We start from the raw sequence: 24,501 nt of genomic DNA on the forward strand, positions 1-24,501 counted from the left end.
GACGACGTATAAGAAAACATATACAAATCTACTTATATTTGAAATAAGATTTAAATTTTTTGACATATCAATGCTCCCAAGCGTTGATGCATTTACCTGTATTCTTCTGCCATAGAAGGAAATGTAAAAGCATGGTAGAATCAGAAAGGTAAAATAATGCTATCATATTTTTACAATTTTTTCAGCGCATGCTGGGTGCCATTGTGCTGAGTCCTGTTGTAATGTCCAAGGTCAGCGGCCAAAATGTTTGCGTCCCCAAGGCTTTAATACACCCTCCAGAATATTTTCGCGATAATATTCGGCATCTATTCCTATGCCACGGTCGATTAATACGAGCGACGACCATTGGCTGTTATGGCGGCCCACACCATTACCAGGGCCGGCGCTTGAGTTCTGGTTGCCAACCGTAGGTGCACATATTCAGCTGACCTGAAATGTCACATCATTTTGTTTGTTTACAGTTCAACACTTTCGGCCAAGCGAAGCAACTCATTAGAGTCTGTGTTCTTTCTGTTGCAGTGTAAGTTCTTGAATTTTTTGGAATTTCAATGGCTTTATCCCGAGCTCATTTTTCAATATTTGCCGAATGGAATATTGCGATATGTTCAGCTCACGAGTCATTTTTCGGCCACTGCGACGCGGGTTTCGATCGGGAGTAGCTTCTTTACTTTTCGAACCATTTCTGCTGATGTTGCCGTTTTTCTTCCGTCCACTTCCTTGATGTCGGGCTACACTACCAGTATCACGGCACGGTAACGAGAAATGGTACGAGACACAAAAGACTTATTCACATTTTAAGTGCTCTAACGATAGCCACTTGTGATTTTCCAGCCAAATATAAAGAAATCACACTATCACGCTTGAATTCCATCACGAATAACTTTTTTTCTGCAAAAATTCTCACCAAATAGCTTTTGTACGCTTGTAAACAATATAATGAACTATCACTGGAATAATTTTAATAGCTGTCGGACTTAGAGTGGCTTAGAAATGGCAGCAGTCTGTAGTTGGTTGCAGTTTTTTCATCTCACCCTGTACTACCAAACCAGTATTCATTTTAATTTTACCATGTGAACCCACCTATTTTAAATTGAATTCTAACGGCGATCTTATTTATCTACAACTATGCACTCTCTTCCTCTCTCTCACATCCACACGTTATTGTATTCATCAATAGGGAATAGAAAAACATTTTAGTTGTTACCTCCTTCAAACAAAAACAACATTTTCCTTCAAATTAAATGTTCGCTGTTTAAAACATAACTCCGAAATATTTTAAATCAACAACGACTGTTATAATTCAACAGTCCATAGTCGTCAACAATCATTAAAACGTTAAAATTAGCAAAGCCAATCGATAGTGACTTTTTTGTGTCGATAGCCGATCTACATATCTCCTCCTCTCTCCCACACATTATCGTATTCATGAATAGAGAAGAGAAAAACATTTTAGTGTTGTACTCTCTCATAAAATAATATTTTCTTTCAAATGAAATGTCCCCCTGTTTAAAACATAACTCCAAATTTATTTTAAACCAACAACGACTGTTATAATGCAACAGTTCAAAATCGTCAATAACGATTGCAACGTTTAATTTTTCAAAGCCAATCGATAGTGACTTTTTGTGGCGATAGTCGATTTACATATCCCTAGCATTTAATATTGGACAGTGTTGGTTGTGTTTCGGTTAGTGAAAATAATAAAAAAAATAATGAATAACATAAATGATTTACAACAAAAGCAATAAATTGCTTTCAAGAGACTGGTATGTAAAAACATCAATTGTTGTTGTCTAGTTATTGTGGTGTTGTGTGCGAATTCACATTTTATTATGTATTCCATTCGCAAATATTTGTTTTGATAAATTCTTGTTGGGGCCAATAGAGTTGCCATGTTGTGTGATGAGTTTGTTTATTTTTTTCTTTTGTGAGCCGGTATGTGTTGCCACTATGGGTCGTTTGGTTTGGCCGTTACAAAAGTACTGCTGGTGGGTGGTTGCGAGAGGGGGGTGGGGGAGTGAAAATTTGTACTTTAAATGAAATGTGGTAGCGGCAATAAAGAAATCCATTCGAAAAATGATGTAAATTATTGCGAGATAAAGGACATCCTCGACACCCGAGCAGAAAAGACGCATTACGATTATTACAGGAAAATCCCAAGTAAAGTACGGTCGATTTAAATCAGAGTTTAAGAAGTAATATAGGAATAGGAAGAAAAAGTCTGCCAAGACTTGCAAATATCCAAAAGACACGAAAATATTAATTTGAAGAATCCTACATTCTGGGAAAGATTGATTTTTACCGGCGAATGTAAATTTGTTACTTGGTTTTAGCCTGTATGACGGAAAATGGGGTGGGAAAAATCTGACTCACCGACAGACAAGCAGCTATATCTTCAACAGTGTGAAATTAATTATTGGGTATTCATCAATAATTGTAAAACTTCTTTAAAGTACATCCTGAGAATGTAGTAATTTACATCCATTTTTGTGTTAAAGGTATCCCTAATGGATGAATGAAACAAAATATCACCAGAAAGCACTAAAACGCTGGGACGATATGAAGCTGTCAAAGATGTGTGACATGATTGGTCTCAGAAAGCAGAAGGCGACGCATGAAGGGGATTGTCTATGGTCCCTAGGTCTTTATGGACTGAATCCGTTCCACGACATTTGTAGTCGATCTAGCGATGTATGTCCCTCCGTCTGTCTGGCTGACTGGTGGGCACAATAACTCTCGAAGGGAGTATCCGATTTAATCCAAACTTGCTACATCGTAATATTTTTATCAAATTTAGATAGAGTTCGGAGATGGACAATATCGGCCCACTCCTTTTAGTACCTCCCACACAAAATGTCAACATTTTCAAAGAAAGTAATTTACTGCACAGAAACAGAAAGGATAATCCGATTTTGCTTCAACTTTGCAAATCCTAATATTTACATCAGTGCTACGTCAGGTGCGAAAATGAACAATATGTGTCCACTCCATCAAGTACCTCCCCCACAAAGGGTAAAAATTTTGAATAATTATAAGTCTTATAAAATGTTACGTAACAGTCCGATTGTCTTCAAATTACACACATCACAATATATTTATTAACCTAAATTCTGGTGTGAAGATGGGATATATCGTTGCACTCCTTCTGGTGCCTCGCCCACAAAGGGTCAGAATTTTGAATATCCATGAAGCTAAAAAAAAACGTGAAATTAACATCCGATTCCATTCAGACTTGACAAATCTCAATATTTCTATCAACACAAGATTTGTTATAAAGATGGTAGAGATCGGACCATTCCTTCTGGTACCTCCCCCACAAAGGGTTAACGTTTGGAATAACCAAATACGATTATAAAATCCGAAATATGTATCCGGTTCTCTTCAAATTACACACATCACAATATTTTTATTAACCCAAGGTCTGGCGTGAGGATGGGATATATCGGACCACTCCTGGTACCTCTCCCACAAAGGGTCAAAATTTGGAATAGCCATGAGGCTCATAAAACGTGAAATTAACATCCGATTCCTTCCAGACTTGGTACATCTCAGTATTTCTATCAACGCAAGATCTGTTATACAGATGTTAGAGATAGGACCACTCCTTCTGGTACCTCCCCCACAAAGGGTCAACGTTTTGAATATCCAAAACGATTATTAAAATCTGCAATAAGCTGCCGGTTCTATTCATATTTCACACATCCCATTATTTTTAGATAAAATCTGCTGTGAAGATGAAATATATCGGACCACTCCTTCTGGTACCTCCCTCCAAAGGGTCAACGTTTTTAATATCGATCATAAAATCCGAAATAAGCATCAGGTCCTCTTCATATTTCGCACATCCCATTGTGGCTACTAACACAAGATCAGCAGTAGAGATGTAATATAACGGCCCACTCCTTCTGGTGCCTCCCCAACAAAGGATCCAAATTTTGAATATCCATGAAGCTCATAAAATGCCAAATTAATATCCGATTTCATTCAGACTTGGCACATCACAATATTTCCAGTAAAATCCTTAATTGTAATACGACAACAATTCTGTCACTTCTCAAAATTCCATTCCGGGAACAGGTGTTATTTGCCCACTAACAAGCAAAAAAAAATTCCAACTAGATTTACTCTCATTGCTTGTTCGGGTTTTTTTGCTTTTCTTTCTTTGCTGCCAGAATCAACAATTCCAAGGAAAACAGAGCTCAGCAGCATCTTTCATTTTCAGAGATTTTCATTACCAATGACACTCCAGCACGTGACTGAGTGCAACAATCCTCAAGGGGGGGGTGCTATAGAAGAAGTGGATATACATTCACACGCATGTCCTTAGACACAGAACTGCTGATGGCGACGAAGGACGAAGACAAGCTAAAAAAATCAAACAAAATTTCAAAAAGAAAAAACGACACAAAACAAAAATGGAGTTCAAATAACAAAAATCTAAAAAACTGGGCAAATCCTTGTGATTTGTGTAGTTCCTATGCTTGGCCAAACTTGAGTTTCTTGGGCAAAAGCGACACGTCGGAGAAAATGTCTTCTATCATCCATCCATCCAACCAACCAACCATCCATTCATTCATTCACTCGTGTTTTCTGTCACAGCCAATGTTGCCTCTTGTTTACAGAAACAACAACACCTTCACCCGTCTGAAGACATCCAACGCCTGCCATCCTTCACAGGACATGCTCGACTTGACGTAGCTGAAGACAACTTGGCGTGTAACAAAGATTTGCTTTTGTTTTGTTCTTGTCCTTCTTCGTGTATTTGATGGTGGTGGTACTGCATTGCAGAGGACAACACCATAACAATGGTTGGATTGTGTTACGCCGAGTGCCAGTGGCATCAGCAGCAGCATTGGTTGGAAATCATCCGCCAAAGAAATCCCTGGACAAGTATGTTGCCCTAACCATTTGAATAATGGACCAATACAACATTGAGAGGAGGTTGCGTGTTGCGTTTCACATTCACACCATCCATTTCAAACGATGAAGTTGGGATCGAACATGTTGCATGGTTGTGTTTGAGGGGGAGGCTAATGCGAACACAGTGGGCAATGAATGGAACAGGGTTTGTATCAGAAAATTCGAAAATAACCGCAAATACCAAGGAGTGCGAAAGAGTTGGAGTAGAAGATCCGATTACTGAATTTGAAGTACTTGGGGAAGAAAAATATTGACATTTCGGGGTTTTTAGCTATAATTTGTGATCACTTTTTGAAGGAGGATAAATGGCATACTTTAAAATGGCCATAACTCCTTTAATATTGACATTTCGGGGTTTTTAGCTATAGTTTGTGATCACTTTTTGAAGGAGGAAAAATAGGATACTTTAAAATGGCCATAACTCCTTTAATATTGACATTTCGGGGTTTTTAGCTATAATTTGTGATCACTTTTTGAAGGAGGATAAATGGCATACTTTAAAATGGCCATAACTCCTTTAATATTGACATTTCGGGGTTTTTAGCTATAATTTGTGATCACTTTTTGAAGGAGGATAAATGGCATACTTTAAAATGGCCATAACTCCTTTAATATTGACATTTCGGGGTTTTTAGCTATAATTTGTGATCACTTTTTGAAGGAGGAAAGTTGGCATACTTTAAAATGGCCATAACTCCTTTAATATTGACATTTCGGGGTTTTTAGCTATAATTTGTGATCACTTTTTGAAGGAGGATAAATGGCATACTTTAAAATGGCCATAACTCCTTTAATATTGACATTTCGGGGTTTTTAGCTATAATTTGTGATCACTTTTTGAAGGAGGATAAATGGCATACTTTAAAATGGCCATAACTCCTTTAATATTGACATTTCGGGGTTTTTAGCTATAATTTGTGATCACTTTTTGAAAGAGGATAAATGGCATACTTTAAAATGGCCATAACTCCTTTAATATTGACATTTCGGGGTTTTTAGCTATAATTTGTGATCACTTTTTGAAGGAGGATAAATGGCATACTTTAAAATGGCCATAACTCCTTTAATATTGACATTTCGGGGTTTTTAGCTATAATTTGTGATCACTTTTTGAAGGAGGATAAATGGCATACTTTAAAATGGCCATAACTCCTTTAATATTGACATTTCGGGGTTTTTAGCTATAATTTGTGATCACTTTTTGAAGGAGGAAAGTTGGCATACTTTAAAATGGCCATAACTCCTTTAATATTGACATTTCGGGGTTTTTAGCTATAATTTGTGATCACTTTTTGAAGGAGGATAAATGGCATACTTTAAAATGGCCATAACTCCTTTAATATTGACATTTCGGGGTTTTTAGCTATAATTTGTGATCACTTTTTGAAGGAGGAAAGTTGGCATACTTTAAAATGGCCATAACTCCTTTAATATTGACATTTCGGGGTTTTTAGCTTTAATTTGTGATCACTTTTTGAAGGAGGATAAATGGCATACTTTAAAATGGCCATAACTCCTTTAATATTGACATTTCGGGGTTTTTAGCTATAATTTGTGATCACTTTTTGAAGGAGGATAAATGGCATACTTTAAAATGGCCATAACTCCTTTAATATTGACATTTCGGGTTTTTTAGCTATAATTTGTGATCACTTTTTGAAGAAGGAAAAATATGATACTTTAAAATGGCCATAACTCCTTTAATATTGACATTTCGGAGTTTTTAGCTATAATTTGTGATCACTTTTTGAAGAAGGAAAAATAGCATACTTTAAAATGGCCATAACTCCTTTAATATTGACATTTCGGGGTTTTAAGCTATAATTTGTGATCACTTTTTGAAGGAGGATAAATGGCATTCTTTAAAATGGCCATAACTCCTTTAATATTGACATTTCGGGTTTTTTAGCTATAATTTGTGATCACTTTTTGAAGGAGGATAAATGGCATACTTTAAAATGGCCATAACTCCTTTAATATTGACATTTCGGGTTTTTTAGCTATAATTTGTGATCACTTTTTGAAGAAGGAAAAATATGATACTTTAAAATGGCCATAACTCATTTAATATTGACATTTCGGAGTTTTTAGCTATAATTTGTGATCACTTTTTGAATGGCATACTTTAAAATGGCCATAACTCCTTTAATATTGACATTTCGGAGTTTTTAGCTATAATTTGTGATCACTTTTTGAAGGAGGATAAATGGCATACTTTAAAATGGCCATAACTCCTTTAATATTGACATTTCGGGGTTTTTAGCTATAATTTGTGATCACTTTTTGAAGAAGGAAAAATAGCATACTTTAAAATGGCCATAACTCCTTTAATATTGACATTTCGGGGTTTTTAGCTATAATTTGTGATCACTTTTTGAAGGAGGATAAATGGCATACTTTAAAATGGCCATAACTCCTTTAATATTGACATTTCGGGTTTTTTAGCTATAATTTGTGATCACTTTTTGAAGAAGGAAAAATATGATACTTTAAAATGGCCATAACTCCTTTAATATTGACATTTCGGAGTTTTTAGCTATAATTTGTGATCACTTTTTGAATGGCATACTTTAAAATGGCCATAACTCCTTTAATATTGACATTTCGGGGTTTTAAGCTATAATTTGTGATCACTTTTTGAAGGAGGATAAATGGCATTCTTTAAAATGGCCATAACTCCTTTAATATTGACATTTCGGAGTTTTTAGCTATAATTTGTGATCACTTTTTGAATGGCATACTTTAAAATGGCCATAACTCCTTTAATATTGACATTTCGGAGTTTTTAGCTATAATTTGTGATCACTTTTTGAAGGAGGATAAATGGCATACTTTAAAATGGCCATAACTCCTTTAATATTGACATTTCGGGTTTTTTAGCTATAATTTGTGATCACTTTTTGAAGAAGGAAAAATAGGATACTTTAAAATGGCCATAACTCCTTTAATATTGACATTTCGGAGTTTTTAGCTATAATTTGTGATCACTTTTTGAAGGAGGATAAATGGCATACTTTAAAATGGCCATAACTCCTTTAATATTGACATTTCGGGGTTTTTAGCTATAATTTGTGATCACTTTTTGAAGGAGGATAAATGGCATACTTTAAAATGGCCATAACTCCTTTAATATTGACATTTCGGAGTTTTTAGCTATAATTTGTGATCACTTTTTGAAGGAGGATAAATGGCATACTTTAAAATGGCCATAACTCCTTTAATATTGACATTTCGGGGTTTTTAGCTATAATTTGTGATCACTTTTTGAAGGAGGAAAGTTGGCATACTTTAAAATGGCCATAACTCCTTTAATATTGACATTTCGGAGTTTTTAGCTATAATTTGTGATCACTTTTTGAAGGAGGAAAGTTGGCATACTTTAAAATGGCCATAACTCCTTTAATATTGACATTTCGGGGTTTTTAGCTATAATTTGTGATCACTTTTTGAAGGAGGATAAATGGCATACTTTAAAATGGCCATAACTCCTTTAATATTGACATTTCGGGTTTTTTAGCTATAATTTGTGATCACTTTTTGAAGAAGGAAAAATATGATACTTTAAAATGGCCATAACTCCTTTAATATTGACATTTCGGAGTTTTTAGCTATAATTTGTGATCACTTTTTGAATGGCATACTTTAAAATGGCCATAACTCCTTTAATATTGACATTTCGGGGTTTTTAGCTATAATTTGTGATCACTTTTTGAAGGAGGATAAATGGCATACTTTAAAATGGCCATAACTCCTTTAATATTGACATTTCGGGTTTTTTAGCTATAATTTGTGATCACTTTTTGAAGAAGGAAAAATATGATACTTTAAAATGGCCATAACTCCTTTAATATTGACATTTCGGAGTTTTTAGCTATAATTTGTGATCACTTTTTGAATGGCATACTTTAAAATGGCCATAACTCCTTTAATATTGACATTTCGGGGTTTTAAGCTATAATTTGTGATCACTTTTTGAAGGAGGATAAATGGCATTCTTTAAAATGGCCATAACTCCTTTAATATTGACATTTCGGGTTTTTTAGCTATAATTTGTGATCACTTTTTGAAGGAGGATAAATGGCATACTTTAAAATGGCCATAACTCCTTTAATATTGACATTTCGGGTTTTTTAGCTATAATTTGTGATCACTTTTTGAAGAAGGAAAAATATGATACTTTAAAATGGCCATAACTCCTTTAATATTGACATTTCGCAGTTTTTAGCTATAATTTGTGATCACTTTTTGAATGGCATACTTTAAAATGGCCATAACTCCTTTAATATTGACATTTCGGGGTTTTAAGCTATAAATTGTGATCACTTTTTGAAGGAGGATAAATGGCATACTTTAAAATGGCCATAACTCCTTTAATATTGACATTTCGGAGTTTTTAGCTATAATTTGTGATCACTTTTTGAATGGCATACTTTAAAATGGCCATAACTCCTTTAATATTGACATTTCGGAGTTTTTAGCTATAATTTGTGATCACTTTTTGAAGGAGGATAAATGGCATACTTTAAAATGGCCATAACTCCTTTAATATTGACATTTCGGGTTTTTTAGCTATAATTTGTGATCACTTTTTGAAGAAGGAAAAATAGGATACTTTAAAATGGCCATAACTCCTTTAATATTGACATTTCGGAGTTTTTAGCTATAATTTGTGATCACTTTTTGAATGGCATACTTTAAAATGGCCATAACTCCTTTAATATTGACATTTCGGGGTTTTAAGCTATAATTTGTGATCACTTTTTGAAGGAGGATAAATGGCATACTTTAAAATGGCCATAACTCCTTTAATATTGACATTTCGGAGTTTTTAGCTATAATTTGTGATCACTTTTTGAAGGAGGATAAATGGCATACTTTAAAATGGCCATAACTCCTTTAATATTGACATTTCGGGTTTTTTAGCTATAATTTGTGATCACTTTTTGAAGAAGGAAAAATAGGATACTTTAAAATGGCCATAACTCCTTTAATATTGACATTTCGGAGTTTTTAGCTATAATTTGTGATCACTTTTTGAAGGAGGATAAATGGCATACTTTAAAATGGCCATAACTCCTTTAATATTGACATTTCGGGTTTTTTAGCTATAATTTGTGATCACTTTTTGAAGAAGGAAAAATAGGATACTTTAAAATGGCCATAACTCCTTTAATATTGACATTTCGGAGTTTTTAGCTATAATTTGTGATCACTTTTTGAATGGCATACTTTAAAATGGCCATAACTCCTTTAATATTGACATTTCGGGGTTTTTAGCTATAATTTGTGATCACTTTTTGAAGGAGGAAAGTTGGCATACTTTAAAATGGCCATAACTCCTTTAATATTGACATTTCGGAGTTTTTAGCTATAATTTGTGATCACTTTTTGAAGGAGGATAAATGGCATACTTTAAAATGGCCATAACTCCTTTAATATTGACATTTCGGGTTTTTTAGCTATAATTTGTGATCACTTTTTGAAGAAGGAAAAATAGGATACTTTAAAATGGCCATAACTCCTTTAATATTGACATTTCGGAGTTTTTAGCTATAATTTGTGATCACTTTTTGAATGGCATACTTTAAAATGGCCATAACTCCTTTAATATTGACATTTCGGGGTTTTTAGCTATAATTTGTGATCACTTTTTGAAGGAGGAAAGTTGGCATACTTTAAAATGGCCATAACTCCTTTAATATTGACATTTCGGAGTTTTTAGCTATAATTTGTGATCACTTTTTGAAGGAGGATAAATGGCATACTTTAAAATGGCCATAACTCCTTTAATATTGACATTTCGGGTTTTTTAGCTATAATTTGTGATCACTTTTTGAAGAAGGAAAAATAGGATACTTTAAAATGGCCATAACTCCTTTAATATTGACATTTCGGAGTTTTTAGCTATAATTTGTGATCACTTTTTGAATGGCATACTTTAAAATGGCCATAACTCCTTTAATATTGACATTTCGGGGTTTTTAGCTATAATTTGTGATCACTTTTTGAAGGAGGAAAGTTGGCATACTTTAAAATGGCCATAACTCCTTTAATATTGACATTTCGGAGTTTTTAGCTATAATTTGTGATCACTTTTTGAATGGCATACTTTAAAATGGCCATAACTCCTTTAATATTGACATTTCGGGTTTTTTAGCTATAATTTGTGATCACTTTTTGAAGGAGGATAAATGGCATACTTTAAAATGGCCATAACTCCTTTAATATTGACATTTCGGGTTTTTTAGCTATAATTTGTGATCACTTTTTGAAGAAGGAAAAATAGGATACTTTAAAATGGCCATAACTCCTTTAATATTGACATTTCGGAGTTTTTAGCTATAATTTGTGATCACTTTTTGAATGGCATACTTTAAAATGGCCATAACTCCTTTAATATTGACATTTCGGGGTTTTAAGCTATAATTTGTGATCACTTTTTGAAGGAGGATAAATGGCATACTTTAAAATGGCCATAACTCCTTTAATATTGACATTTCGGAGTTTTTAGCTATAATTTGTGATCACTTTTTGAAGGAGGAAAAATAGGATACTTTAAAATGGCCATAACTCCTTTAATATTGACATTTCGGAGTTTTTAGCTATAATTTGTGATCACTTTTTGAATGGCATACTTTAAAATGGCCATAACTCCTTTAATATTGACATTTCGGGGTTTTTAGCTATAATTTGTGATCACTTTTTGAAGGAGGAAAAATAGGATACTTTAAAATGGCCATAACTCCTTTAATATTGACATTTCGGAGTTTTTAGCTATAATTTGTGATCACTTTTTGAATGGCATACTTTAAAATGGCCATAACTCCTTTAATATTGACATTTCGGGGTTTTAAGCTATAATTTGTGATCACTTTTTGAAGGAGGATAAATGGCATACTTTAAAATGGCCATAACTCCTTTAATATTGACATTTCGGAGTTTTTAGCTATAATTTGTGATCACTTTTTGAATGGCATACTTTAAAATGGCCATAACTCCTTTAATATTGACATTTCGGGGTTTTTAGCTATAATTTGTGATCACTTTTTGAAGAAGGAAAAATAGGATACTTTAAAATGGCCATAACTCCTTTAATATTGACATTTCGGAGTTTTTAGCTATAATTTGTGATCACTTTTTGAATGGCATACTTTAAAATGGCCATAACTCCTTTAATATTGACATTTCGGGGTTTTAAGCTATAATTTGTGATCACTTTTTGAAGGAGGATAAATGGCATACTTTAAAATGGCCATAACTCCTTTAATATTGACATTTCGGAGTTTTTAGCTATAATTTGTGATCACTTTTTGAATGGCATACTTTAAAATGGCCATAACTCCTTTAATATTGACATTTCGGGTTTTTTAGCTATAATTTGTGATCACTTTTTGAAGAAGGAAAAATAGGATACTTTAAAATGGCCATAACTCCTTTAATATTGACATTTCGGAGTTTTTAGCTATAATTTGTGATCACTTTTTGAATGGCATACTTTAAAATGGCCATAACTCCTTTAATATTGACATTTCGGGTTTTTTAGCTATAATTTGTGATCACTTTTTGAAGAAGGAAAAATAGGATACTTTAAAATGGCCATAACTCCTTTAATATTGACATTTCGGAGTTTTTAGCTATAATTTGTGATCACTTTTTGAATGGCATACTTTAAAATGGCCATAACTCCTTTAATATTGACATTTCGGAGTTTTTAGCTATAATTTGTGATCACTTTTTGAAGGAGGATAAATGGCATACTTTAAAATGGCCATAACTCCTTTAATATTGACATTTCGGGGTTTTTAGCTATAATTTGTGATCACTTTTTGAAGAAGGAAAAATAGCATACTTTAAAATGGCCATAACTCCTTTAATATTGACATTTCGGGGTTTTTAGCTATAATTTGTGATCACTTTTTGAAGAAGGAAAAATAGGATACTTTAAAATGGTCATAACTCCTTTAATATTGACATTTCGGGGTTTTTAGCTATAATTTGTGATCACTTTTTGAAGAAGGAAAAATAGCATACTTTAAAATGGCCATAACTCCTTTAATATTGACATTTCGGGGTTTTTAGCTATAATTTGTGATCACTTTTTGAAGAAGGAAAAATAGGATACTTTAAAATGGTCATAACTCCTTTAATATTGACATTTCGGGGTTTTTAGCTATAATTTGTGATCACTTTTTGAAGAAGGAAAAATAGCATACTTTAAAATGGCCATAACTCCTTTAATATTGACATTTCGGGGTTTTTAGCTATAATTTGTGATCACTTTTTGAAGGAGGAAAGTTGGCATACTTTAAAATGGCCATAACTCCTTTAATATTGACATTTCGGGGTTTTTAGCTATAATTTGTGATCACTTTTTGAAGGAGGAAAAATAGCATACTTTAAAATGGTCATAACTCCTTTAATATTGACATTTCGGGGTTTTTAGCTATAATTTGTGATCACTTTTTGAAGAAGGAAAAATAGGATACTTTAAAATGGTCATAACTCCTTTAATATTGACATTTCGGGGTTTTTAGCTATAATTTGTGATCACTTTTTGAATGGCATACTTTAAAATGGCCATAACTCCTTTAATATTGACATTTCGGGGTTTTAAGCTATAATTTGTGATCACTTTTTGAAGGAAGATAAATGGCATACTTTAAAATGGCCATAACTCCTTTAATATTGACATTTCGGAGTTTTTAGCTATAATTTGTGATCACTTTTTGAATGGCATACTTTAAAATGGCCATAACTCCTTTAATATTGACATTTCGGAGTTTTTAGCTATAATTTGTGATCACTTTTTGAAGGAGGATAAATGGCATACTTTAAAATGGCCATAACTCCTTTAATATTGACATTTCTGGTTTTTTAGCTATAATTTGTGATCACTTTTTGAAGGAGGATAAATAGCATACTTTAAAATGGCCATAACTCCTTTAATATTGACATTTCGGGTTTTTTAGCTATAATTTGTGATCACTTTTTGAAGGAGGATAAATAGCATACTTTAAAATGGCCATAACTCCTTTAATATTGACATTTCGGGGTTTTTAGCTATAATTTGTGATCACTTTTTGAAGAAGGAAAAATAGCATACTTTAAAATGGCCATAACTCCTTTAATATTGACATTTCGGGGTTTTTAGCTATAATTTGTGATCACTTTTTGAAGGAGGAAAGTTGGCATACTTTAAAATGGCCATAACTCCTTTAATATTGACATTTCGGGGTTTTTAGCTATAATTTGTGATCACTTTTTGAAGAAGGAAAAATAGCATACTTTAAAATGGCCATAACTCCTTTAATATTGACATTTCGGGGTTTTTAGCTATAATTTGTGATCACTTTTTGAAGAAGGAAAAATAGCATACTTTAAAATGGCCATAACTCCTTTAATATTGACATTTCGGGGTTTTTAGCTATAATTTGTGATCACTTTTTGAAGGAGGAAAGTTGGCATACTTTAAAATGGCCATAACTCCTTTAATATTGACATTTCGGGGTTTTTAGCTATAATTTGTGATCACTTTTTGAAGAAGGAAAAATAGCATACTTTAAAATGGCCATAACTCCTTTAATATTGACATTTCGGGGTTTTTAGCTATAATTTGTGATCACTTTTTGAAGGAGGAAAGTTGGCATACTTTAAAATGGCCATAACTCCTTTAATATTGACATTTCGGGGTTTTTAGCTATAATTTGTGATCACTTTTTGAAGGAGGAAAGTTGGCATACTTTAAAATGGCCATAACTCCTTTAATATTGACATTTCGGGGTTTTTAGCTATAATTTGTGATCACTTTTTGAAGAAGGAAAAATAGCATACTTTAAAATGGCCATAACTCCTTTAATATTGACATTTCGGAGTTTTTAGCTATAATTTGTGATCACTTTTTGAATGGCATACTTTAAAATGGCCATAACTCCTTTAATATTGACATTTCGGGGTTTTTAGCTATAATTTGTGATCACTTTTTGAAGAAGGAAAAATAGGATACTTTAAAATGGCCATAACTCCTTTAATATTGACATTTCGGAGTTTTTAGCTATAATTTGTGATCACTTTTTGAATGGCATACTTTAAAATGGCCATAACTCCTTTAATATTGACATTTCGGGGTTTTAAGCTATAATTTGTGATCACTTTTTGAAGGAGGATAAATGGCATACTTTAAAATGGCCATAACTCCTTTAATATTGACATTTCGGGTTTTTTAGCTATAATTTGTGATCACTTTTTGAAGGAGGATAAATAGCATACTTTAAAATGGCCATAACTCCTTTAATATTGACATTTCGGGTTTTTTAGCTATAATTTGTGATCACTTTTTGAAGGAGGATAAATGGCATACTTTAAAATGGCCATAACTCCTTTAATATTGACATTTCGGAGTTTTTAGCTATAATTTGTGATCACTTTTTGAAGGAGGATAAATGGCATACTTTAAAATGGCCATAACTCCTTTAATATTGACATTTCGGGGTTTTAAGCTATAATTTGTGATCACTTTTTGAAGGAGGATAAATGGCATACTTTAAAATGGCCATAACTCCTTTAATATTGACATTTCGGAGTTTTTAGCTATAATTTGTGATCACTTTTTGAATGGCATACTTTAAAATGGCCATAACTCCTTTAATATTGACATTTCGGAGTTTTTAGCTATAATTTGTGATCACTTTTTGAAGGAGGATAAATGGCATACTTTAAAATGGCCATAACTCCTTTAATATTGACATTTCTGGTTTTTTAGCTATAATTTGTGATCACTTTTTGAAGAAGGAAAAATAGGATACTTTAAAATGGCCATAACTCCTTTAATATTGACATTTCGGAGTTTTTAGCTATAATTTGTGATCACTTTTTGAATGGCATACTTTAAAATGGCCATAACTCCTTTAATATTGACATTTCGGGGTTTTAAGCTATAATTTGTGATCACTTTTTGAAGGAGGATAAATGGCATACTTTAAAATGGCCATAACTCCTTTAATATTGACATTTCGGGTTTTTTAGCTATAATTTGTGATCACTTTTTGAAGAAGGAAAAATAGGATACTTTAAAATGGCCATAACTCCTTTAATATTGACATTTCGGAGTTTTTAGCTATAATTTGTGATCACTTTTTGAAGGAGGATAAATGGCATACTTTAAAATGGCCATAACTCCTTTAATATTGACATTTCGGGTTTTTTAGCTATAATTTGTGATCACTTTTTGAAGAAGGAAAAATAGGATACTTTAAAATGGCCATAACTCCTTTAATATTGACATTTCGGAGTTTTTAGCTATAATTTGTGATCACTTTTTGAATGGCATACTTTAAAATGGCCATAACTCCTTTAATATTGACATTTCGGGTTTTTTAGCTATAATTTGTGATCACTTTTTGAAGGAGGATAAATGGCATACTTTAAAATGGCCATAACTCCTTTAATATTGACATTTCGGGTTTTTTAGCTATAATTTGTGATCACTTTTTGAATGGCATACTTTAAAATGGCCATAACTCCTTTAATATTGACATTTCGGGTTTTTTAGCTATAATTTGTGATCACTTTTTGAAGAAGGAAAAATAGGATACTTTAAAATGGCCATAACTCCTTTAATATTGACATTTCGGAGTTTTTAGCTATAATTTGTGATCACTTTTTGAATGGCATACTTTAAAATGGCCATAACTCCTTTAATATTGACATTTCGGGGTTTTAAGCTATAATTTGTGATCACTTTTTGAAGGAGGATAAATGGCATACTTTAAAATGGCCATAACTCCTTTAATATTGACATTTCGGAGTTTTTAGCTATAATTTGTGATCACTTTTTGAATGGCATACTTTAAAATGGCCATAACTCCTTTAATATTGACATTTCGGAGTTTTTAGCTATAATTTGTGATCACTTTTTGAAGGAGGATAAATGGCATACTTTAAAATGGCCATAACTCCTTTAATATTGACATTTCGGGTTTTTTAGCTATAATTTGTGATCACTTTTTGAAGAAGGAAAAATAGGATACTTTAAAATGGCCATAACTCCTTTAATATTGACATTTCGGAGTTTTTAGCTATAATTTGTGATCACTTTTTGAATGGCATACTTTAAAATGGCCATAACTCCTTTAATATTGACATTTCGGGGTTTTTAGCTATAATTTGTGATCACTTTTTGAAGGAGGAAAGTTGGCATACTTTAAAATGGCCATAACTCCTTTAATATTGACATTTCGGGGTTTTTAGCTATAATTTGTGATCACTTTTTGAAGAAGGAAAAATAGCATACTTTAAAATGGCCATAACTCCTTTAATATTGACATTTCGGGGTTTTTAGCTATAATTTGTGATCACTTTTTGAAGGAGGAAAGTTGGCATACTTTAAAATGGCCATAACTCCTTTAATATTGACATTTCGGGGTTTTTAGCTATAATTTGTGATAACTTTTTGAAGGAGGAAAGTTGGCATACTTTAAAATGGCCATAACTCCTTTAATATTGACATTTCGGGGTTTTTAGCTATAATTTGTGATCACTTTTTGAAGAAGGAAAAATAGCATACTTTAAAATGGCCATAACTCCTTTAATATTGACATTTCGGGGTTTTTAGCTATAATTTGTGATCACTTTTTGAAGGAGGAAAGTTGGCATACTTTAAAATGGCCATAACTCCTTTAATATTGACATTTCGGGGTTTTTAGCTATAATTTGTGATAACTTTTTGAAGGAGGAAAGTTGGCATACTTTAAAATGGCCATAACTCCTTTAATATTGACATTTCGGAGTTTTTAGCTATAACTCCTTTAATATTGACATTTCGGGGTTTTTAGCTATAATTTGTGATCACTTTTTGAAGAAGGAAAAATAGCATACTTTAAAATGGCCATAACTCCTTTAATATTGACATTTCGGGGTTTTTAGCTATAATTTGTGATCACTTTTTGAAGGAGGAAAGTTGGCATACTTTAAAATGGCCATAACTCCTTTAATATTGACATTTCGGGGTTTTTAGCTATAATTTGTGATAACTTTTTGAAGGAGGAAAGTTGGCATACTTTAAAATGGCCATAACTCCTTTAATATTGACATTTCGGGGTTTTTAGCTATAATTTGTGATCACTTTTTGAAGAAGGAAAAATAGCATACTTTAAAATGGCCATAACTCCTTTAATATTGACATTTCGGGGTTTTTAGCTATAATTTGTGATCACTTTTTGAAGGAGGAAAGTTGGCATACTTTAAAATGGCCATAACTCCTTTAATATTGACATTTCGGGGTTTTTAGCTATAATTTGTGATTACTTTTTGAAGGAGGAAAGTTGGCATACTTTAAAATGGCCATAACTCCTTTAATATTGACATTTCGGGGTTTTTAGCTATAATTTGTGATCACTTTTTGAAGAAGGAAAAATAGCATACTTTAAAATGGCCATAACTCCTTTAATATTGACATTTCGGGGTTTTTAGCTATAATTTGTGATCACTTTTTGAAGGAGGAAAGTTGGCATACTTTAAAATGGCCATAACTCCTTTAATATTGACATTTCGGGGTTTTTAGCTATAATTTGTGATCACTTTTTGAAGAAGGAAAAATAGCATACTTTAAAATGGCCATAACTCCTTTAATATTGACATTTCGGGGTTTTTAGCTATAATTTGTGATCACTTTTTGAAGAAGGAAAAATAGCATACTTTAAAATGGCCATAACTCCTTTAATATTGACATTTCGGGGTTTTTAGCTATAATTTGTGATCACTTTTTGAAGGAGGAAAGTTGGCATACTTTAAAATGGCCATAACTCCTTTAATATTGACATTTCGGGGTTTTTAGCTATAATTTGTGATAACTTTTTGAAGGAGGAAAGTTGGCATACTTTAAAATGGCCATAACTCCTTTAATATTGACATTTCGGGGTTTTTAGCTATAATTTGTGATCACTTTTTGAAGAAGGAAAAATAGCATACTTTAAAATGGCCATAACTCCTTTAATATTGACATTTCGGGGTTTTTAGCTATAATTTGTGATCACTTTTTGAAGGAGGAAAGTTGGCATACTTTAAAATGGCCATAACTCCTTTAATATTGACATTTCGGGGTTTTTAGCTATAATTTGTGATCACTTTTTGAAGAAGGAAAAATAGCATACTTTAAAATGGCCATAACTCCTTTAATATTGACATTTCGGGGTTTTTAGCTATAATTTGTGATCACTTTTTGAAGGAGGAAAGTTGGCATACTTTAAAATGGCCATAACTCCTTTAATATTGACATTTCGGGGTTTTTAGCTATAATTTGTGATCACTTTTTGAAGGAGGAAAGTTGGCATACTTTAAAATGGCCATAACTCCTTTAATATTGACATTTCGGGGTTTTTAGCTATAATTTGTGATCACTTTTTGAAGGAGGAAAGTTGGCATACTTTAAAATGGCCATAACTCCTTTAATATTGACATTTCGGGGTTTTTAGCTATAATTTGTGATCACTTTTTGAAGAAGGAAAAATAGCATACTTTAAAATGGCCATAACTCCTTTAATATTGACATTTCGGGGTTTTTAGCTATAATTTGTGATAACTTTTTGAAGGAGGAAAGTTGGCATACTTTAAAATGGCCATAACTCCTTTAATATTGACATTTCGGGGTTTTTAGCTATAATTTGTGATCACTTTTTGAAGAAGGAAAAATAGCATACTTTAAAATGGCCATAACTCCTTTAATATTGACATTTCGGGGTTTTTAGCTATAATTTGTGATCACTTTTTGAAGGAGGAAAGTTGGCATACTTTAAAATGGCCATAACTCCTTTAATATTGACATTTCGGGGTTTTTAGCTATAATTTGTGATCACTTTTTGAAGAAGGAAAAATAGCATACTTTAAAATGGCCATAACTCCTTTAATATTGACATTTCGGGGTTTTTAGCTATAATTTGTGATCACTTTTTGAAGGAGGAAAGTTGGCATACTTTAAAATGGCCATAACTCCTTTAATATTGACATTTCGGGGTTTTTAGCTATAATTTGTGATCACTTTTTGAAGAAGGAAAAATAGCATACTTTAAAATGGCCATAACTCCTTTAATATTGACATTTCGGGGTTTTTAGCTATAATTTGTGATAACTTTTTGAAGGAGGAAAGTTGGCATACTTTAAAATGGCCATAACTCCTTTAATATTGACATTTCGGGGTTTTTAGCTATAATTTGTGATCACTTTTTGAAGAAGGAAAAATAGCATACTTTAAAATGGCCATAACTCCTTTAATATTGACATTTCGGGGTTTTTAGCTATAATTTGTGATAACTTTTTGAAGGAGGAAAGTTGGCATACTTTAAAATGGCCATAACTCCTTTAATATTGACATTTCGGGGTTTTTAGCTATAATTTGTGATCACTTTTTGAAGGAGGATAAATGGCATACTTTAAAATGGCCATAACTCCTTTAATATTGACATTTCGGGGTTTTTAGCTATAATTTGTGATCACTTTTTGAAGGAGGAAAGTTGGCATACTTTAAAATGGCCATAACTCCTTTAATATTGACATTTCGGGGTTTTTAGCTATAATTTGTGATCACTTTTTGAAGGAGGAAAGTTGGCATACTTTAAAATGGCCATAACTCCTTTAATATTGACATTTCGGGGTTTTTAGCTATAATTTGTGATCACTTTTTGAAGAAGGAAAAATAGCATACTTTAAAATGGCCATAACTCCTTTAATATTGACATTTCGGGGTTTTTAGCTATAATTTGTGATAACTTTTTGAAGGAGGAAAGTTGGCATACTTTAAAATGGCCATAACTCCTTTAATATTGACATTTCGGGGTTTTTAGCTATAATTTGTGATCACTTTTTGAAGAAGGAAAAATAGCATACTTTAAAATGGCCATAACTCCTTTAATATTGACATTTCGGGGTTTTTAGCTATAATTTGTGATAACTTTTTGAAGGAGGAAAGTTGGCATACTTTAAAATGGCCATAACTCCTTTAATATTGACATTTCGGGGTTTTTAGCTATAATTTGTGATCACTTTTTGAAGGAGGAAAGTTGGCATACTTTAAAATGGCCATAACTCCTTTAATATTGACATTTCGGGGTTTTTAGCTATAATTTGTGATCACTTTTTGAAGAAGGAAAAATAGCATACTTTAAAATGGCCATAACTCCTTTAATATTGACATTTCGGGGTTTTTAGCTATAATTTGTGATAACTTTTTGAAGGAGGAAAGTTGGCATACTTTAAAATGGCCATAACTCCTTTAATATTGACATTTCGGGGTTTTTAGCTATAATTTGTGATCACTTTTTGAAGAAGGAAAAATAGCATACTTTAAAATGGCCATAACTCCTTTAATATTGACATTTCGGGGTTTTTAGCTATAATTTGTGATCACTTTTTGAAGGAGGAAAGTTGGCATACTTTAAAATGGCCATAACTCCTTTAATATTGACATTTCGGGGTTTTTAGCTATAATTTGTGATCACTTTTTGAAGGAGGAAAGTTGGCATACTTTAAAATGGCCATAACTCCTTTAATATTGACATTTCGGGGTTTTTAGCTATAATTTGTGATCACTTTTTGAAGAAGGAAAAATAGCATACTTTAAAATGGCCATAACTCCTTTAATATTGACATTTCGGGGTTTTTAGCTATAATTTGTGATCACTTTTTGAAGGAGGAAAGTTGGCATACTTTAAAATGGCCATAACTCCTTTAATATTGACATTTCGGGGTTTTTAGCTATAATTTGTGATCACTTTTTGAAGAAGGAAAATAGCATACTTTAAAATGGCCATAACTCCTTTAATATTGACATTTCGGGGTTTTTAGCTATAATTTGTGATCACTTTTTGAAGAAGGAAAAATAGCATACTTTAAAATGGCCATAACTCCTTTAATATTGACATTTCGGGGTTTTTAGCTATAATTTGTGATCACTTTTTGAAGGAGGAAAGTTGGCATACTTTAAAATGGCCATAACTCCTTTAATATTGACATTTCGGGGTTTTTAGCTATAATTTGTGATCACTTTTTGAAGAAGGAAAAATAGCATACTTTAAAATGGCCATAACTCCTTTAATATTGACATTTCGGGGTTTTTAGCTATAATTTGTGATCACTTTTTGAAGGAGGAAAGTTGGCATACTTTAAAATGGCCATAACTCCTTTAATATTGACATTTCGGGGTTTTTAGCTATAATTTGTGATCACTTTTTGAAGAAGGAAAATAGCATACTTTAAAATGGCCATAACTCCTTTAATATTGACATTTCGGGGTTTTTAGCTATAATTTGTGATAACTTTTTGAAGGAGGAAAGTTGGCATACTTTAAAATGGCCATAACTCCTTTAATATTGACATTTCGGGGTTTTTAGCTATAATTTGTGATCACTTTTTGAAGGAGGAAAGTTGGCATACTTTAAAATGGCCATAACTCCTTTAATATTGACATTTCGGGGTTTTTAGCTATAATTTGTGATCACTTTTTGAAGAAGGAAAAATAGCATACTTTAAAATGGCCATAACTCCTTTAATATTGACATTTCGGGGTTTTTAGCTATAATTTGTGATCACTTTTTGAAGGAGGAAAGTTGGCATACTTTAAAATGGCCATAACTCCTTTAATATTGACATTTCGGGGTTTTTAGCTATAATTTGTGATCACTTTTTGAAGGAGGAAAGTTGGCATACTTTAAAATGGCCATAACTCCTTTAATATTGACATTTCGGGGTTTTTAGCTATAATTTGTGATCACTTTTTGAAGGAGGAAAGTTGGCATACTTTAAAATGGCCATAACTCCTTTAATATTGACATTTCGGGGTTTTTAGCTATAATTTGTGATCACTTTTTGAAGGAGGAAAGTTGGCATACTTTAAAATGGCCATAACTCCTTTAATATTGACATTTCGGGGTTTTTAGCTATAATTTGTGATCACTTTTTGAAGGAGGAAAGTTGGCATACTTTAAAATGGCCATAACTCCTTTAATATTGACATTTCGGGGTTTTTAGCTATAATTTGTGATAACTTTTTGAAGGAGGAAAGTTGGCATACTTTAAAATGGCCATAACTCCTTTAATATTGACATTTCGGGGTTTTTAGCTATAATTTGTGATCACTTTTTGAAGAGGAAAAGTAGCATACTTTAAAATGGCCATAACTCCTTTAATATTGACATTTCGGGGTTTTTAGCTATAATTTGTGATCACTTTTTGAAGGAGGAAAGTTGGCATACTTTAAAATGGCCATAACTCCTTTAATATTGACATTTCGGGGTTTTTAGCTATAATTTGTGATCACTTTTTGAAGGAGGAAAAGTTGGCATACTTTAAAATGGCCATAACTCCTTTAATATTGACATTTCGGGGTTTTTAGCTATAATTTGTGATCACTTTTTGAAGGAGGAAAGTTGGCATACTTTAAAATGGCCATAACTCCTTTAATATTGACATTTCGGGGTTTTTAGCTATAATTTGTGATCACTTTTTGAAGAAGGAAAAATAGCATACTTTAAAATGGCCATAACTCCTTTAATATTGACATTTCGGGGTTTTTAGCTATAATTTGTGATCACTTTTTGAAGGAGGAAAGTTGGCATACTTTAAAATGGCCATAACTCCTTTAATATTGACATTTCGGGGTTTTTAGCTATAATTTGTGATCACTTTTTGAAGGAGGAAAGTTGGCATACTTTAAAATGGCCATAACTCCTTTAATATTGACATTTCGGGGTTTTTAGCTATAATTTGTGATCACTTTTTGAAGGAGGAAAGTTGGCATACTTTAAAATGGCCATAACTCCTTTAATATTGACATTTCGGGGTTTTTAGCTATAATTTGTGATCACTTTTTGAAGAAGGAAAATAGCATACTTTAAAATGGCCATAACTCCTTTAATATTGACATTTCGGGGTTTTTAGCTATAATTTGTGATCACTTTTTGAAGGAGGAAAGTTGGCATACTTTAAAATGGCCATAACTCCTTTAATATTGACATTTCGGGGTTTTTAGCTATAATTTGTGATCACTTTTTGAAGGAGGAAAGTTGGCATACTTTAAAATGGCCATAACTCCTTTAATATTGACATTTCGGGGTTTTTAGCTATAATTTGTGATCACTTTTTGAAGGAGGAAAGTTGGCATACTTTAAAATGGCCATAACTCCTTTAATATTGACATTTCGGGGTTTTTAGCTATAATTTGTGATCACTTTTTGAAGAAGGAAAAATAGCATACTTTAAAATGGCCATAACTCCTTTAATATTGACATTTCGGGGTTTTTAGCTATAATTTGTGATCACTTTTTGAAGGAGGAAAGTTGGCATACTTTAAAATGGCCATAACTCCTTTAATATTGACATTTCGGGGTTTTTAGCTATAATTTGTGATCACTTTTTGAAGGAGGAAAGTTGGCATACTTTAAAATGGCCATAACTCCTTTAATATTGACATTTCGGGGTTTTTAGCTATAATTTGTGATCACTTTTTGAAGGAAGGAAAAGTAGGCATACTTTAAAATGGCCATAACTCCTTTAATATTGACATTTCGGGGTTTTTAGCTATAATTTGTGATCACT

At 32.4% G+C, this 24,501-nt stretch overlaps 1 protein-coding gene across 1 annotated transcript in view; it reads left to right on the forward strand.

Annotated features, from left to right (window-relative positions):
• Nucleotides 1–1,650: 1,650 nt before the first annotated feature.
• Nucleotides 1,651–24,501, forward strand: part of LOC101891163 (hexosaminidase D) — a 186,546-nt gene continuing 163,695 nt past the window's right edge. The window contains exon 1 of the mRNA XM_059118221.1: nt 1,651–1,766. The gene's annotated coding sequence lies outside the window, so the exon portion shown is untranslated. The remainder of the gene's footprint in view (nt 1,767–24,501) is intronic.

The sequence above is a fragment of the Musca domestica genome, unplaced genomic scaffold (assembly GCF_030504385.1).
Source record: "Musca domestica strain aabys unplaced genomic scaffold, Musca_domestica.polishedcontigs.V.1.1 12, whole genome shotgun sequence".
Classification (NCBI taxonomy): domain Eukaryota; kingdom Metazoa; phylum Arthropoda; class Insecta; order Diptera; family Muscidae; genus Musca; species Musca domestica.